At 41.5% G+C, this 17,698-nt stretch overlaps 1 pseudogene; it reads right to left on the bottom strand.

Annotated features, from left to right (window-relative positions):
* Nucleotides 1–1,321: 1,321 nt before the first annotated feature.
* LOC113312371 overlaps nucleotides 1,322–17,698 on the bottom strand; it is a 36,126-nt pseudogene continuing 19,749 nt past the window's right edge.

Below are 17,698 nucleotides of genomic sequence, written 5' to 3'. Positions count from 1 at the left end.
TGCAAAGTACCGAGGAAAAATACCCATTTCATGGTTTGAAATACTCCAATATCCTCCTCATGCATAAAATCCAATCACATAATTATCAATTCGTTTAACATTTAGCCATCTTGCTGGCATTTCTCATGTTAACATTGTGACTTCACTTAGACATTTAGCCAGAAGATGCCAGCATTTGGTGATCGTTTACATACCATCGCGCCATTGGCACATGCCTCAACCTAGAGCAAAACCTTTAGCATTTGGTGCTGCTCTGCCAAAATGCCAGAACATGGCTGTTTTCTCATGTTCAAGTACTTCTACATAAAAAAGAGGAAGCAGAAAACTGTTATGAGTAGCAGAAGTGACTTCTCAAAAGCTAGACTAAAACGCATTCTTTTTCCAGAAGCAATCTTAACATCTTATGTAAACTTCTAAAACCCGCTAGACTTGTTGCATAAGAATTGCCGCTCTACACACGTTAGTATTATGAAGTCCATCTCTTTAAATTCTCGAGACAAAGGCACACACACACAATTAGTTTAATGGAGATGAATCCTAAAATCTAAAATCATTTATATGGATGATAATATTTTCATGAGATTAAGATAACTCGGAGTTTCGCTCGTGGAGTAGATTATCAAACTTATTTCTTATCCTCTGCTTAATCCTGATTTTTGGAGCTCAGTTCCATATAAATAAGGACGACATACTACCAAACACCTTCCATGAACAACAAACACCATGTAATGGTTTTCTTTGAAGTAAGACAGTAAAATAGCACAAGCTCTGCATCACCATGTGAAGCTTTATCTCCAAACAAACTCAAGTATTTTAAAAGAACAAAACAATGTAAACCCTTAAATTTGAAGGTGAGAGACAATACTCAAGTTGTAACATCAAACCCCAAACCAAACGTACACAACATTGGGACCCAAATGATAAAAGCTCTGACAGCTTAACTCAAATTTGTTCTTTCCTTTCCTTTTTTATTCAGTTTCCACCAAAGAGTATTTCACCAAGAAGAAATAAAAATCATTACAGTAATGAAAACTTCAACAATCCCTGACACTTCTTTTCACTTTCTCATCAATGTATGTATATTTTCTCATTCATTGCCGACAAAAGATATCTGGCAACCAGTTCACTTATGAAGCATATCTTTATTACGGTATGCATCATGCCAACAGAAAACATAACGAGAAACAATGACCAACAAAAATAATGTGCAAATTCTTTATGTTACTCAATAAATTTCTTTTTCCTAGTTCCTACTTTCGATACAATTATCTCTTCCAGTTCACTGAGGAAGTAAATAAGAAAATGGTAAAAATACCTCTTCTTACAACAAATGTGACTCAACAACAGCTCTCCCAAACTTTTCTTGAACATCTTTGGGAATTTCAATCTGAACAAAGAAAGTTTAACAGAAAAATCATATTCCATAGTACAGATTGCAAATTAATTTTTCAAAGAATTGTCAGTGATTTAACTCGTTTGATGCAACTTGTCTTATAGTTTACCACTTACCGCATTTAGAGCTTCAAAAAGTGCTTTAACTGTGTTATGGGGGTTCCTTGATCCCACAACCTACACGAAACATCGAACATCAGGGATGAACACCAAATTGTGAAAAAAGATGCATTAAGAGTCGGACAAGGTCATATATTTGATGGTTATTTACCTTTGACTTGACATTATTGAAACCTGCTAGATTTAGGACGAGTTCAACAGTTTTGCCAGCTTTAATCCCTGTCGTGGTAAGGGCGGGCCATAAATATATCTAGGAAAAGAAACAAGTCCCAGTCCAGCATTTTAGGAAATCAGGGGAGAATAAATAAGTTATTTCTAAGTTAGGAATGCGAGGAGAGGGAGAGGGGAGAAATACGCCTGTACGCGAACCTTTGTTTTCTTATACTCGGTTTGCACTGCATGTGTAATCGTGTGCTCCTCGTGTCGCTCTACATAATGAAGATTATGGAAGCATCTCTCATATGCCTGAGAATCACAAAAGCAGTTAGCAACTGACAAAATGAGATGACCAGAAGATATAAAAAAGAGTTAAAAAATGCATACAACAATATTAAGAAGAAAAACAACTCCTGATAAAAAATGCATACAACAATATCAAGGTGAAAAACAACTCCTAAAAATAAATCGAGCCATTAAGAAAGATAGGGATCTTTTATCAGTTATTTCTTTTCATAGAGGGTTAAGAAGTAATTATCTAGTGTTCTGCTCATGTGAATAACCTGATAAACTCATAAAAGTACCTGAACTTTATGCAACTATTTTTAACTGCAGTTTACGAGAGTAGTGTTCTGATAATGTGACATGTGTCTGTGTTAGAAGTTAAGCAGAAAGAGTAATAGGGCAGTACTTGTGCCATGAAAATGTCTAACCCTATATGAGATGGTGTTAGAGCATTGCTCGGTCGAACTCGCATGTGTTGCTATCTCAAGCATGTTTGTCAATGTTAGTGATTAAAACTATAAGTCTTGATTTCTAGTCTACTATAGCTAAGTCTTGGACTAGGATAGAAAGTGTAGTTGAGCTCAAGAACTCCATGGAAATCATCATACAAGACGAAGGACTACTCAAGGAACTGGTGGAACTTCATCGACTAAAAGGTATGTGGAGACTTGAACTTATCTATCACTCAAAAGTCTATCTACTTTATCTCCTATTTTGAGACAAAAGTCGTTTTGCTATATAGACTTTGATTATACACATTTGCTATTTCGAGCCGAGTTTATCTCGCCTATCTATTTCTCGAAATATGTGTTGGTAAGCTTTTGCTTTGGCCAAGTTCATCTTTACCCAGTGACGAAAGTCATGATACGTTTCAATCACTTTGAAAATTGCTTACTTTGACGAAATGTCCTCTAAGAATGTTTCAATGATTGAAATGAGAGTTTAGATTATATAACTAATGATGGATATAAGCATTGTGTGGCAACACATATATGTATAAGTCTTTTTTACCTGAATCGAAGTTTGCGAACTTTGTTGATCAAGAGAACCGTAACAAGAGCCGTGAACTCAGTCCGCGAACTGGCGGAAGTTCTCGACCCGATAAAATCTGCTGGAATTTGAGAACTCCTTCCGGGAACTTAAGTCCGCGAACTAAGTCTGCGAACTTAAGCTGGTTATATCTAAAGACGATTGTTTGTGAACTTATTTATATTAACTAAGGAATGCAAAATGCAAACCGTGGCTATATAGTTCATGAACCGATTCGAGTGAATCAAATCGTTTTTGCTTCGATTGTGTCTTGTGTAGTTACATAAGATTTCCTTGCAATTGAACAACTCTCTAACTAGTTCAATTGAGTCATTTGGACTAGTTATGGTGAAGAAGAATATGGTTGATATGAAAGTGCTCATATGGATAACCATTTGGTTAACTATTGTTGAACCAACAAATGTACATGTTTGGGTACGGTTACACAAAACTAAAATCGTGCATTTCATTTGTGTGTAACAAGATAAGTTTTCGATCCAACGGTTGAAAGATATTAGCTTGAATCTAATAAGGTTTTCATCTGACGGTGAATATTGAATGCTTTGTTACCAAGCTAACATTGATTGCAAACCCTGATTTGAAAGACTATATAAGGGAGAACTCTAGCAACTGGGAAACCTAATCCCCACACCTTCCGTGTGATACTAGTTGTATTAGATAGAGTCTATTCTCCTTTAACCTTAGGTTTCTTCTTGAAAACCAGGTTAACGACTTAAAGACTTCATTGGATTGTGAAGCCAGACTGATACTACTTTCTCGTAGTTGTGTGATCTGATCTTGCCGATTCTATCGTTTTGAGTGCAATCGTAACGATTGTCTTGAGATTTATATCTCCGATAGGCAAGATGGAAAAGTAGTCACAAACATCTTCGTCTCATCGTTTGTGATTCTACAATATCTTCCTTTTCCGCGTCGATTAAGATTATTGTGAGGTGATTGATAATACTAGGCCGTTCTTCGGGAATATAAGTCTGGTTACCAATTGGTTCTTGTTCACCTTGATTTATCAAAAGACGGAACAAAACTTGTAGGTTTTTCCGTGGGAGATAGACTTATCTATTCTTGTAGACTTTTCTGCGTGATACAGATTTGTTTATTAAAGTTTTCGACTTTGGGTCGTACCAACTCTTAGTGGTGGGTGAGATCAGCTAAGGGAATCAAGTGCGTAGTATCCTGTTGGGATCAGAGACGTAAGGAGCACAACTGTACCTTGAATCAGTGTGAGATTGATTTGGGTTCAACTACAGTTCAGACCGAAGTTAGTTTGTAGTAGGCTAGTGTTTGTAGCGGCTTAATACAATGTGGTGTTCAATCTGGACTAGGTCCCGGGGTTTTTCTGCATTTGCGGTTTTCTCGTTAACAAAATTCTGGTGTCTGTGTTATTTCTATTCCACATTATATTTGAAAAAGCGGGGGTCTAACAACACCACCCAATATTTCGCTTAGCAATCTGTATGGACAAACTCCAATATACTTTTTATGAGAATCAACTAGACAGTTAGACTCAATCAATAAAAAGATATATCAAAGAGTTTATATCTCAATCTCTCGATTTGATCTTTACTCAAGCAAATGGAAATCTGCGAGTCTTTATCAAAGAGAGATAACTTGGACGGTACCAAAGACCAATGTCCAAAGATCAATCAATATCAATCAACAACCAAAGGTTGGATTTCCAATTGATGATCTTTAACGCACAACCTGTATTATTTCAATTATATAAAAAATATAATGCGGAAAAGAAATAACACAGACACCAGAGTTTTATTAACGAGGAAACTGCAAATGCAGAAAAACCCCGGGAACTAGTCCAGATTGAATACACATTGTATTAAGCCGCTACAGACACTAGCCTACTCCAAGCTAACTTCGGACTGGACTATAATTGAACCCCAATCAGTCTCCCACTAATTCAAGGTACAGTTGTACTCCTACGCCTCTGATCCCAGCAGGATACTGCGCACTTGATTCCCTTAGCTGATCTCACCCACAACTAAGAGTTGTTGCAACCCAAAATCGCAGACTTGATAATAAACAAATCTGTCTCACACAGAAAAGTCTATCAAAGGATAAATCTGTCTCCCACAAAAAAATCCTAGGTTTTTGTTCTGTCTTAAGATATAAAATCAAGGTGAACATGAACCAATTGATAATCCGGTCTTATATTCCCGAAGAACAACCTAAATTAATCAATCACCTCTCAACAATCTTTCTTGACTACACAAGCGGTTTGTCGAGGAATCACAAACAGTGAGACGAAGATGTTTGTGCCTTCTTTATATTGTCTATCGGAGAACTCTCACGATATCAATCCAATCAATAGATTGTACTCGTACGGTAGAAGATGCAAGATCAGATCACACAACTACGATAAAAGTATTATCGGTCTGGCTTCACAATCCTAATGAAGTCTTTAAGTCGTTAACCTGGTTTTAGAGAAGAAAACCAAAGGTTAAAGGAGAGTCGACTTTAGCGAGTGCACTAGTATCACACAGACATATGGGGATTAGTTTTGCACAATGCTAGATGTCTCCTTTATATAGCCTTCAAATCAGGGTTTTGCCTTAGTTACAAAGCAATCCATATTCACCGTTATATGAAAAGATGATTTAGATTCAAGTTAATATTTCTCAACCGTTAGATCGAAAACTTAGCTTGTCACACACACTTGGGTAGACGTTTACTGGGTTTGTGAAAACCATGCCAAAACGTGTACGTGTATGTTGGTTCAACATAGTAACCCAAAAGGTTAACCATATGAGCAATTCATATTAACCTAGTTCTTCTCCACCATAACTAGTTCAATTGACTCAAATGAACTAGTTAGAGAGTTGTTAAATTGTTATGAGATCTTATGTAACTACACAAGACACAATTGAAACAAAGATGATTCGATTAGATGAATCGGCTCATGAACTTTATATCCATGGTTTGCATAAAGCATTCCTTATTAATTTAAGTTTCATGTTCAGAGCACATCTTTAGATCATAACCACTTAAGTTCACAAACAAGTTCGCGGACTTAAGGAAACCGGTAGAGTTTTCCAAACTCAACAAAAAATCTCGGCAAAGAGACTTCCGCCAGTTCGCGGACTAGGTTCGCGGAATGAGTTCGCGGACTAAACACGCAAACGAGTTTTTGGAAAATCCCAGCAGAAATTCTCGGCAAGAGAACTTCCGTCAGTTCGCGGACTTGGCAAAGCCAATTCCTCCGGTTTCTCTCAATCAACAAAGTTCGAAAACTTCTGATTAAGGAATACATGGTTATGTAATCTAAACTCTCATTCCAATCATTGAGACATTCTCAGAGGACGTTATATAGCCGTTATTCACAGACTGTTTCACGTCAGACCAATTCTCAAAGTAATTGAAACTTTTCATGACTTTCGTCACTAGGTGAAGATAAACTTGATCAAAGCGAAACGCTTTACCAACACTAGGTGAAGATAAACTTGATCAAATCTTTATTTCGAGAAAAAGATAAGTAGTGAATACTCAGCTCGAAATGTCAAATGTGTATGATCTAGTCTATATAGCATACGACTTTTTGTCTCATAAGAAGCAGGAGATAGAATAGATAGACTTTTGAGTGATAGATAAGTTCAAGTTTCCACATACCTTTTTGTTGATGAAGTTTCACGGTTTATTGAGTAGATCTTCGTCGTTGTATGATGAATCTCCATGAAGTCCTTGAGCTCAACTACACTTTTCTATCCTAGTACGAGACTTGGCTATAATAGAATAGAAATCAAGACTCATAGTTTTGATCACTAACATTGACAAACATGCTTGATATACCAACGCATGCGAGGTCGACCGAGATATGCTCTAATAATCTCCCCCTTTGTCAATTTTAGTGACAAAAACTATTAATACATATGGAATACAAAAAAGATAAACTTTAGTGGCTCCTATTCCATAGTCTAATCTTCAACGTTCCTTGAAATCTTCGTCCTTCCAAGTACTCCAATGATCCCAAAGGTTGTAAGTTTAGCACCACCGTTGTTGAAGATCCGTAGCTATAACAATGAGAGAAATCGATATTCTCGATCATTATTATACAGTGTCATAGTATCATTATGTAACATCAAAGTCCAATTGCATCACGACTTTAACAACAATATTATGGTGATATGTATCACTCCCCCTTAGTCAATACTCCATCTCGATCATGGAAACCACTCCCCCTTACACAATGATCCGAAAACCATATGTATTTGTAGTGTGAACTACATTATTTCTCCCCCTTTTTGTCTATAAAATTGGCAAAGGTAAAAGAACGGGATCATAATGAAATTTCCACAAGAGACATTTCATAGACTAAAAGAAAAAATACATACCAACTTAATTTAGATGCAATCATAAAGCCGAAGCTAAATGCATTCATCAAGGAGTTTTAAGATACAAGATAACCCCTATAAAATTCCACAGCCGCACACCCCGCAAGATATTACCATTAAGCACAAGTTCAAAAGAACTCTCCCCCATTTGATGTCATTCCCGAAAGAACAACAAGAGCGACCTTAATTTCGAAAGAAAATAAGGATTTTTTAATTGGACACCAAAAACCATGGAAATGATTTTTTTTATATCCAAAACTCAACCAAATTAATCACAAGTAAACCCATGATTAATTTAATCGGAATACGCAACTAAATCAAACCACAAAAGTGATCAATTTAATTGATTGTGTTCAACATAAGAAAACTTACGGAGCTACGACTAAGATAACTACACGAAGATGACTACCTTAATCGTTTAAATACTCAATATAAGGAAAACCTTACGGAATATACGACTACATCGACCAATAGAACATGATTAGTATAGCCGTTCATATACTCAACACAAGAATTTGTGGAATATATGAGAAACTCAACTAGATTAATTACAAGAAAACCTATAATAAATCTAATTGGAATACACAACCAAACTAATCACCGAAGCAATCAATTTAATTGTCAAAAGATTTTGCTCGACAAAAGAAGACTTTCGGAGCAAATAACTAAATAACCAATCAAGATGATTAATTTAGTTCAAGAATGCTCAACATATAACATCTCATGGAACAACCAACAAGGCCAATATTAATCGACATAGTTGTAAGGTGCTCAACATAAGATACACAATGGAGCCTTCACGGTAAAACATAACAAAATGGATCAATGAAGATCAATACCGTGGATAACATACAATGATCTATTCTATTTTCCATCACTATTTGCATAACGACATAATAGACTTTATCCTTGTCAAACAAAAGATTTCATCATATTTTCCATCAAATAAATGACTGCATAGGCATAACTTTTATAATTGTCAAAAGTCCATTCGTCCTTTCATCAATACGAATATCAATTTATGAACGACTTTACTTTTGACACAATATGAGACCTTCAAGTTCACGGACGCAAACAATACATATCCCATAAGAATATTGCAATACTTCAAAACAAATTAATACTGGAATAATATCATCCTCCAAATATTTTTAGAATTTAAAAACCAATTGTTTATGAGTGAAAATCGTTTATGCCGATTTTGGTAATTTCGGTAGGTGAGTGAGAAACAAATCTAAACCCTAAACAAATATACTGCACGGGAGTACTTTAGATTCGAGAGATAAATATGTACAACTCTGGCCTAAACCAAGAAATGGTCGTTCAGGATTTGCTTCGGTCACAAAGAGGAGGAGAAGGGCTGGTTTAGGGAGGGAAGCGAAGAGAGTGTTGAGACCAGAACAGTTCTGGAAGAGTAGTACTTGACTTGTATCAGAAGGTGAAAGCTTTGGGAAAGCTAGTAAAGTTTCCTTTCTGAGTGTTGTATTTCTCCTTGACCAAAAACTTGTCGTCTTGGTGGAAATAGGTAAGACCTATTTATACAAGTCTAAGTGAAACGTACTCTGGCCTCGTAAGAAAAAGAAACGGATGAGTTAAATGGGAAGAGGTGGTAACGCCTGGTATTGATGGAATTTGATGGAATTGATGTTCCATAATGAAAGAGCGTTTCACCATTACTTCCTGCATTTACTAACCGTTTTATTCTTAATACACTGTCTTGAAACGGGCATTTGTGTATGCCGCACGTTGTAAACCGCCAAACCAAAACCCTAAAGAGCATCCCCCAGTTTGTGACATGTATTGATGTCTCGAGTGTTTTCGTGGAAAACGTGTAGCATGTCGTTAGTGTTTGATAAGTTGAGCTTGAGAGATGTGCCGACTCATTGGCGACCTTCGACAGTCGAGATTTTGCATCTTGAGAGGAATCGTGGCCTTTGATGTAGGCGTGGCATGCCAAAGTGAAAGGGTTGCATGGCATGTGCCAATGGCTTGTGTGGAATGCCTTGGCTGTAGGTTGCGCATCGGGTGAAGGTGTTAATGCCAAAATGCAAGTGTTGCATGGCATGTGCCAATGGCGCGCGTAGCGGCTTTGGCCCTACGTTTGCACGACTTGGCATGCTAGGTTGCAAGGGTCGCTTGGCATGTGCCAATGGCGCGTGTGGCGGCTTGGCACTAGGTTTGCACGGCTTAGCATGCTAGGTTGCAAGCGTCGCTTAGCATGTGCCAATAGGGCGTGTGGAGGCTTGGCACTAGGTTTTCACGGCTTGGCATGCTAGGTTGCAAGCGTCGCTTGGCATGTGCCAATAGCGCGTGTGGCGGCTCGGCGTGCTAGGTCGCAAGCATCGCTTGGCATGTGCTAATGGCGCGTGTGGCGGCTTGGCCCTAGGTTTGCACGGCTTGGCATGCTAGGTCGCAAGCGTCGCTTGGCATGTGCCAATGGCGCGTGTGGCGGCTTGGCCCTAGGTTTGCACGGCTTGGCATGCTAGGTCGCAAGCGTCGCTTGGCATGTGCCAATGGCGCGTGTGGCAGCTTGGCCCTAGGTTCGCACGGCTTCGCATGCTAGGTCGCAAGCGTCGCTTGGCATGTGCCAATGGCGCGTGTGGCGGCTTGGCCCTAGGTTTGCACAGCTTGGCATGCTAGGTCGCAAGCGTCGCTTGGCATGTGCCAATGGCGCGTGTGGAGGCTTGGCCCTAGGTTTGCACGGCTTGGCATGCTAGGTCGCAAGCGTCGCTTGGCATGTGTCAATGGCGCGTGTGGCGCAATGATTGTGCAGCTCGAATTTGGCACGGTTGACGTGAAGCGCAATGATTGTGCGGCTTGGTTTTGGCATGGTTGACATGATGCGCAGCGATTGTGCGGCTTTGGTTTTGGCATAATTGCCATGATGCGCAGTGATTGTGCGGATTTGGTTTTGGCATAGTTGCCATGATGCGCAGCGATTGTGCGGCTTTGGTTTTGGCATAGTTGTCATGATGCGCAGCGATTGTGCGGCTTAGGGTTTTGTGTGTTGAAATCCTAGTTTAGCATTTGAAAAAAGATACCCTGATAATTTTTTACATAAGTGCATTAAATGTTCTAATAAATGTGTTTAGCATCACCGGTGACGTCATGCTATGCATAAGGTTTTACGATTTTACCCCTTGTCTAAAAACCACCATCAACATTAAGTCCCCTGCTTAGCTTGGAACAGGGGCCTTGTTGCAAGGTAAGCATAAGATGGTGACAGACGAGGATAGAACTGAGACAGGAAGTCGTGAAAGAGGGCTAAGGAGACTTGTCTGACCTTTTTCGAGACGTAAGTAGAATTCGCAATCCTTGCATCTGGTAGCTTTGCACAAATCCCAGTGTGACCAGGTGCCTTCGGGGCCTGGCTTTGGAACGCGAGGCGGAGATGCTAGCATGGACTTGGCATGAAGGGGACCCATTAGCACTGACGGGCATGGAACGGGTGTGGGCCGCTCTGTAAAGCGCTTGGCAAGGCATGACGCTGGTAAGGGAAGCGCTTGCAAGGGAAGCGCTTGCGGTTTAGGGTTTGACACGCCGAAACCCTAATTAGCTCCCTTTACCAGAATCTCTGTAGAATCCGCGTACGGACTCGGATTTTGACGGTCTGCACCTTCATCGGACACGAAACAGAATTATCTATCTCCCCACTTGGGAATATTTAGGTTTCGAACTCGCTTAGGAGGTTAAAACGGCCCGACAGTGAAAATCAGGAGGGATGTTGCGGGGCCGGGGTGGCATAGTCGCGCGCCAGTCACCTGTTCCCGTTCATGGAGCAAGAAGGAATCTTCATTCTGTTCAAGCTCTAAAAACTCTATCCGCATGAAAAGAGGTATCGACCCTCTTATGTTTTTCTGTTGTTCGTCTGGATCCGTGTTTCCGTCTTCAGTGTCTCTCCAGTGGATTCCAAAAGTTTACCAAAACTCCGCTGTATTCTTGGGACGGATGGATGAAATATATGCTCGGAAACGATCACGTCAGGGATAATCTTGGAGATTGTAGTTGCGTCATCGGTCCATCCTCGACCTTAGGTTGTTCAGTGGACCTTTTGATCGTGATGATGATGTGTTGTGAATGCTTGCATGGTCGAAAACTTCTGGTGCCACTGGATGAAATAGGGAGACGTTCCGTTGCTGATGTGCTGCTATCAAGTCTCCCGGGACTTTGTTCCAAGCTACATCCTTCGAACCATCTTCTGAATCTTGGATTATCATACGGAATGGGATGCGGTGAGAAGTCCCCAGTTATACTTCGGTTTGATATGATGGCATGGATGAATATGTTAATGTAACCTTCTATCATGCTTTTGGAGTCTTCGGTGCACATGTACGACTTCATGTTGAGAAATTCCCGCGGCTCGTAAAACCTCTACAGTGATGATGTTGAAATCAGTAATAACCTGGTTAAGAGGAGTGAAAGCATCTCATGCTGGTAGTCCCCATGCGTAACCTACTTTCACTACATCGCCTTGAATCCCCGTCCACGGGATTCGATATAAGCCTATCGTACTCTTCTGGATGTGACACTGGAATGCTCAGAAATTACATGATGAAATATTCTGGATAGTGCAGGCTTGGGATCCTCCGTGGCCTCGTAAAGTGTTGAAGTCGTCTTCTAGACAGAGAGGTGATGATATTCTTACGTTGCACCCTTGAAGAGTAGATGACCTTGTTGTGGGTACGGCTTTTGATTGACTGTGTCTTCTGAGCTTTGACAGTGAAGGGATTCCGTGTATATCCTCAGTCCTCAAGTATGGTTTACATGTTTCCATCTTTGTAGTAATTGCTGCAGTGGTGAAGCTCTGGCTGGTATCAACGAATGAGTGACAACGGTTCTTGGTAGGAGATGTAATCAGAAAAGACTACATTGTCGTGGTAACAAAGTAAGTTGGCTGGAATTGTATGGGCTTCCGTGGAAGTAAAAGGATTGGCTGGTTGTGACCATGATCCTTGACATGGGGAGCGTGGTGGTACGACCCTTTGCAGGAAGAAGCGGCGTTGAAGCAGCTTTGGCTCTTAAAGAGGAAATCGAAACTTAAGAAGCCAAACGCTAAATCTTCGGCTTCGGATCCTAGAGCAGCTTATGGAGAGAACGCCGAAGCGGAGCGGCTGTTGGAGCGAGCGTTGAAGCGAAGCAGCTGTCGGGTGAACGTTGAAGCGGAACGGCTGCATTAATCAGTGGGTTGTCAAGTTCGACACCCTTCAGGCGAACAATGGTGGAGTCCCCAGTTCCATCTATCAATCGTGCTTTCCAGGAGAGGTTGGGGTTTGGGAACGACTTCTCTGGTTGGAAACGGCTGCTTCCCTGGTGCGGTGCGATTGAGGGCTGCGAATATGTCTTGACGTTGTGCCTTGGGGAAACATAGAATCTCACATAAATGTTTCATCATGGACTGCACGGTTTTGTGGGGCGAAGTCCCCAGAAATCATGCGTCTCTTGACAAGAAGAGAATCTTCGTGAACCCAGGGGGTTTGCTGATTTTCCTTGCTTCGATTTTGGAGAAGTCGTTCCTGATCTTTACGTGTGATGAAATCGGATTGCTGATTCCCTACGAGGCGTTCAAATGCAACGCTAGAAGGATGCAAGCTGCCAGCGCTGGGAGGATACAAGTTGTTGTAAAGATGCAAGCCGTTGTAAAGATGCAAGCTGTCGGCGTTGGAAAGATGTAAGTTGCCGGTATTGGAAGGACGCAAGCTGTCAGCGCTGGAAGACGCAAGTTGCCGGTGCTGAAAGGACGTAAGCTGTCGGCGTGCTGGAAAAGATGCAAGCTGCCGGTATCGGAAGGACGCAAGCTGTCAGCATTGGAAGACGCAAGTTTCCGGTGCTGGAAGGACGCAAGCTGTCGGCGCGTTGGAAAAGATGCAAGCTGCCGGTATCGGAAGGACGCAAGCTGTCAGCGCTGGATCTTGTTGGAACGAGCGATGGCTTGGCGTGGGCGATGGTTCAGGCGTGGGCGCTGTCTTGGCGTGGCGTGATAGCAGTAAAGTGGGCCAGCATATTCCAGGTATGTACTCCAGTGTTTCTTGTGTTGGTGCAAACCCTAGCCATAGGTATTCCTTCCATAAATCTGTAGAAATATTGTTCTTCTCTTCGAATATTACCGTGGTAGCGTCAGCTACCTCATGAATAGTGACTGGTAATCGTTATGATGCAAGGTAGGTACACATGGGCATGCAACTGATTCCACGAAGACTGGGCGTTAGGGTTTCTCTGAGATACAAGGTTGCAGGCCAAGGTAACCGAAAGTCCTTCTGCAGACGTGGTCAAACAACAAGTGGCGGAGGTTGGAAGGCTGTACAAAGATTTGGATCTGAAACAGGCGGTCCTCCAAATGACGAAGGACGTTTTCTTCGAGAAGGGAAAACCACCGTTGAATGGCTTCCTTTGGATGCAATTATGTCTTCTGAAATTCTTCTGTGTTTTTTTCGAAAGGCAAATGAAACACCTGGCTTATGGTTTTGATTTTCTGGATTTCTGGGTTGATAGACAAGTGTTACTTATGAGGGTTTTGGGTTATTATTCGGGGTGAACCGTTTTAGGATGATGTCATTTTTTGGTTATGATTGTAAGTGATATGATCATCCCAGGGAAGATATGGAATCGTGAATGTTGCGTGTTGGTAGATGACATGGGATGAAACATAACATGGCTATCGGTTTTATCATTCCCGTGAAAACTTTAAATTGTAAACCATATATTCTGTTTAGGAAAGACTTACTCGGTTTCCGGGATCTCCTGATGAAAAAGGGATCCTCCGTGTGTTAGATCGAGTTTTGTGGGAAGCACCGCCGCGATTGTGGAAACTCCCCAGTCGCTTTGGAGCTTCCTGTGAAGTCCCCAACCATCTCTTTGCGGATCACGGCTGGTAACCAGGTTGTCTGGTAATCGAGTTATAGATCCCAGAACAAATCGCTTGTTTTCGCCGTCCTGAGGTCTGGATCGAAGTATGAGATCGAGGATTGAAAACTGGCATTGTAACCGAAAGATCAATCTCCCACCGTGGTCGCCAATTGTTTATGGGTGAAAATCGTTTCTGCCGATTTTGGTCATTTCGGTAGGTGAGTGAGAAACAAATCTAAACCCTAAACAAATGTACTGCACGGGAGTACTTTAGATTCGAGAGATCAATCTGTACAACTCCGGCCTAAACCAAGAAATTTTCGTTCCGGATTTGCTTCGGTCACAAAGAGGAGGAGAAGGGCTGGTTTTGGGAGGGAAGCGAAGAGAGTGTTGAGACCAGAACAGTTCTGGAAGAGTAGTACTTGACTTGTATCAGAAGGTGAAAGCTTTGGGAAAGCTAGCAAAGTTGCCTTTATGAGTGTTGTATTTCTCCTTGACCAAAAACTTGTCGTCTTGGTGGGAATAGGTAAGACCTATTTATACAAGTCTAAGTGAAACGTACTCTGGCCTCGTAAGAAAAAGAAATAGATGAGTTAAATGGGAAGAGGTGGTAACGCCTGGTATTGATGGAATTGATGTTCCATAATGAAAGAGCGTTTCACCATTACTTCCTGCATTTACTAACCGTTTTATTCTTAATACACTGTCTTGAAACGGGCATTTGTGTATGTCGCACGTTGTAAACCGCCAAACCAAAACCCTAAAGAGCATCCCCCAGTTTGTGACATGTATTGATGTATCGAGTGTTTTCGTGGAAAACGTGTAGCATGTCGCTGGTGTTTGATAAGTTGAGCTTGAGAGATGTGTCGGCTCAGTGGCGACCTTCGACAGTCGAGATTTTGCATCTTGAGAGGAATTGTGGCCTTTGATGTAGGCGCGACATGCCAAAGTGCAATGGGTGCATGGCATGTGCCAATGGCTTGTGTGGAATTCCTTGGTTGTAGGTTGCGCATCGGGTGCAGGTGGTAATGCCAAAACGCAAGTGTTGCATGGCATGTGCCAATGGCGCGCGTAGCGGCTTTGGCCCTAGGTTTGCACGGCTTGGCATGCTAGGTTGCAAGGGTCGCTTGGCATGTGCCAATGGCGCGTGTGCCGGCTTGGCACTAGGTTTGCACGGCTTGGCATGCTAAGTTGCAAGCGTCGCTTAACATGTGCCAATAGCGCGTGTGGCGGCTTGGCACTAGGTTTGCACGACTCGGCATGCTAGGTTGCAATCGTCGCTTGGCATGTGCTAATATCGCGTGTGGGGTCTTGGCCCTAGGTTTGCACGGCTTAGCATGCTAGGTCGCAAGCGTCGCTTGGCATGTGCCAATGGCGCATGTGGCGGCTTGGCCCTAGGTTTGCACGACTTGGCATGCTAGGTCGCAAGCGTCGCTTGGCATGTGCCAATGGCGCGTGTGGAGGCTTGGCCCTAGGTTTGCACGGCTTGGCATGCTAGGTCGTAAGCGTCGCTTGGCATGTGCCAATGGCGCGTGTGGCGGATTGGCCCTAGGTTTGAACGGCTTGGCATGCTAGGTCGCAAGCGTCGCTTGGCATGTGCCAATGGCGCGTGTGGCGGCTTAGCCCTAGGTTTGCACGACTTGGAATGCTAGGTCGCAAGCGTCGCTTGGCATTGGCGCAATGATTGTGCATCTCGAATTTTGCACAGTTGCCGTGAAGCGCAATGATTGTGCGGCTTGGTTTTGGCATGGTTGTCTTGATGCGCAGCGATTGTGCGGCTTTGGTTTTGGCATAGTTACCATGATGCGCAGTGATTGTGCGGCTTTGGTTTTGGCATAGTTGCCATGATGCGCAACGATTGTGTGGCTTTGGTTTTGGCATAGTTACCATGATGCGCAGCGATTGTGCGGCTTTGGTTTTGGCATAGTTGCCATGATGCGCAGCGATTGTGCGGCTTAGGGTTTTGTTTGTCGAAACCCTAGTTTAGCATCTGAAAAAAGATACCATGGTAATTTTTTACATAAGTTCATTAAATGTTCTAATAAATGTGTTTAGCGTCACCGGTGACGTTATGCTATGCGTAAGGTTTTACGATTTTACCCCTTGTCTAAAAACCACCATCAACACCAATAAACCTAAAAAATAACATAAGAAGATGAAAACAAAAATAGCTATGTGTAGTCACAATCTTCGCTATTCAAAACGCTAGTTATTCTTTCAACTAATCCAAAAAGAAGACATACTAGGCAACAAAAAGACAAGTTAGATAGAGTTAGACTCCATCGTTTCCCTGACAGCGAATAGGGATATGGGCAGTACAGGATCCTCACAAGACATGGAGTCTTCAGGCTTGTGAACGCCAGCCTTCTCTGATTCATCAGAGAGATGATTCTCTTTACGAAGATCATTGATTTGAGATTTTATGAGACCAGGGTCAGACACAACCTTTTCCAACTCAGTTTTCACCTTATCAAGACCTTTTAAAGTATCAACAAGTTGTTGTTTTGCTTCCCCAAACTACTTAAGAAACTCATGAACAACTTTAGCAGAGATCATATCATCCTTCTCAACATCTTCATGAGAATAATCAAAGAAGCATGAAGCATTGGGATGATCTTCATCTACAAGTGTTCTCTTCCTCCTGGAATCAACCTCAACACTTTTGTCAAGAAATCCTTTTCCGAAACCACCATAGCAAGAAGAGGAGGAAGACATCCTTTGAAAATCCAAAAACCACTAGAGGTACACGTACGTGACTTTTAGCCCTAAGAGTTTGGATATTTTATCCTTGGGGACAATAATTTAGGGTTTCAAATAAACTGTTGACTCGGGCCAGAACGGAATCCGTTCGAGTACAACAAATACCCATTGAAAATAAAGTATTTAAGGCATTTGAAAACATGACCTAAACACAAATTTTAAGACTCTATGCAACAAAATCTTTTGACTTAATCAATACTTATTCTTGGCGGATCTGTCAACATAAGTTTTGCTATGGACGATAAGAAAATAGCCTAACTTATCAGATACAAGCAACAAGTATACTTGTTTTTAACACAAACTTACTCAACATGTTTTTTTTTATGAGTAAGCTCTCGAACCTTGTGATTAATTAACACAAGTACGAGCCATAGGCTCATTAAGAGTTTTGTGTTTTTGGTTAAGTTTGTTTTTCCTCTTAGTCTTAGAGAGGGATCCTGTCTGACATGAGAAATTATCATAAAATTTACTGTCATCAAAATAAGAGACATAGTTAGAATTCTTACCAGAAGTGTCTTGACATGAGGAAGAATATAATCTGTTGACAAGCTCTTTGTATCTTACAATTATCTCTTTAATGTCTTTTCTCATCTTATCGATTTTCCTTTCTTCTGGGATGACTTTCTCAACAGGAACAAGGTTGCTTTTAGAGACAGGGCGTTGAACCTCCTTAGGACGATGTTTATTAAGACGTCTATTTTTCCCTTGAACATTAGAGGAACTCACTATACTGACTTTCCGAGTAGCATACA

Source organism: Papaver somniferum, chromosome 9 (genome assembly GCF_003573695.1).
Source record: "Papaver somniferum cultivar HN1 chromosome 9, ASM357369v1, whole genome shotgun sequence".
NCBI classification, from domain to species: Eukaryota; Viridiplantae; Streptophyta; class Magnoliopsida; order Ranunculales; family Papaveraceae; genus Papaver; species Papaver somniferum.
This window is presented reverse-complemented; position numbering and strand designations above follow the sequence as displayed.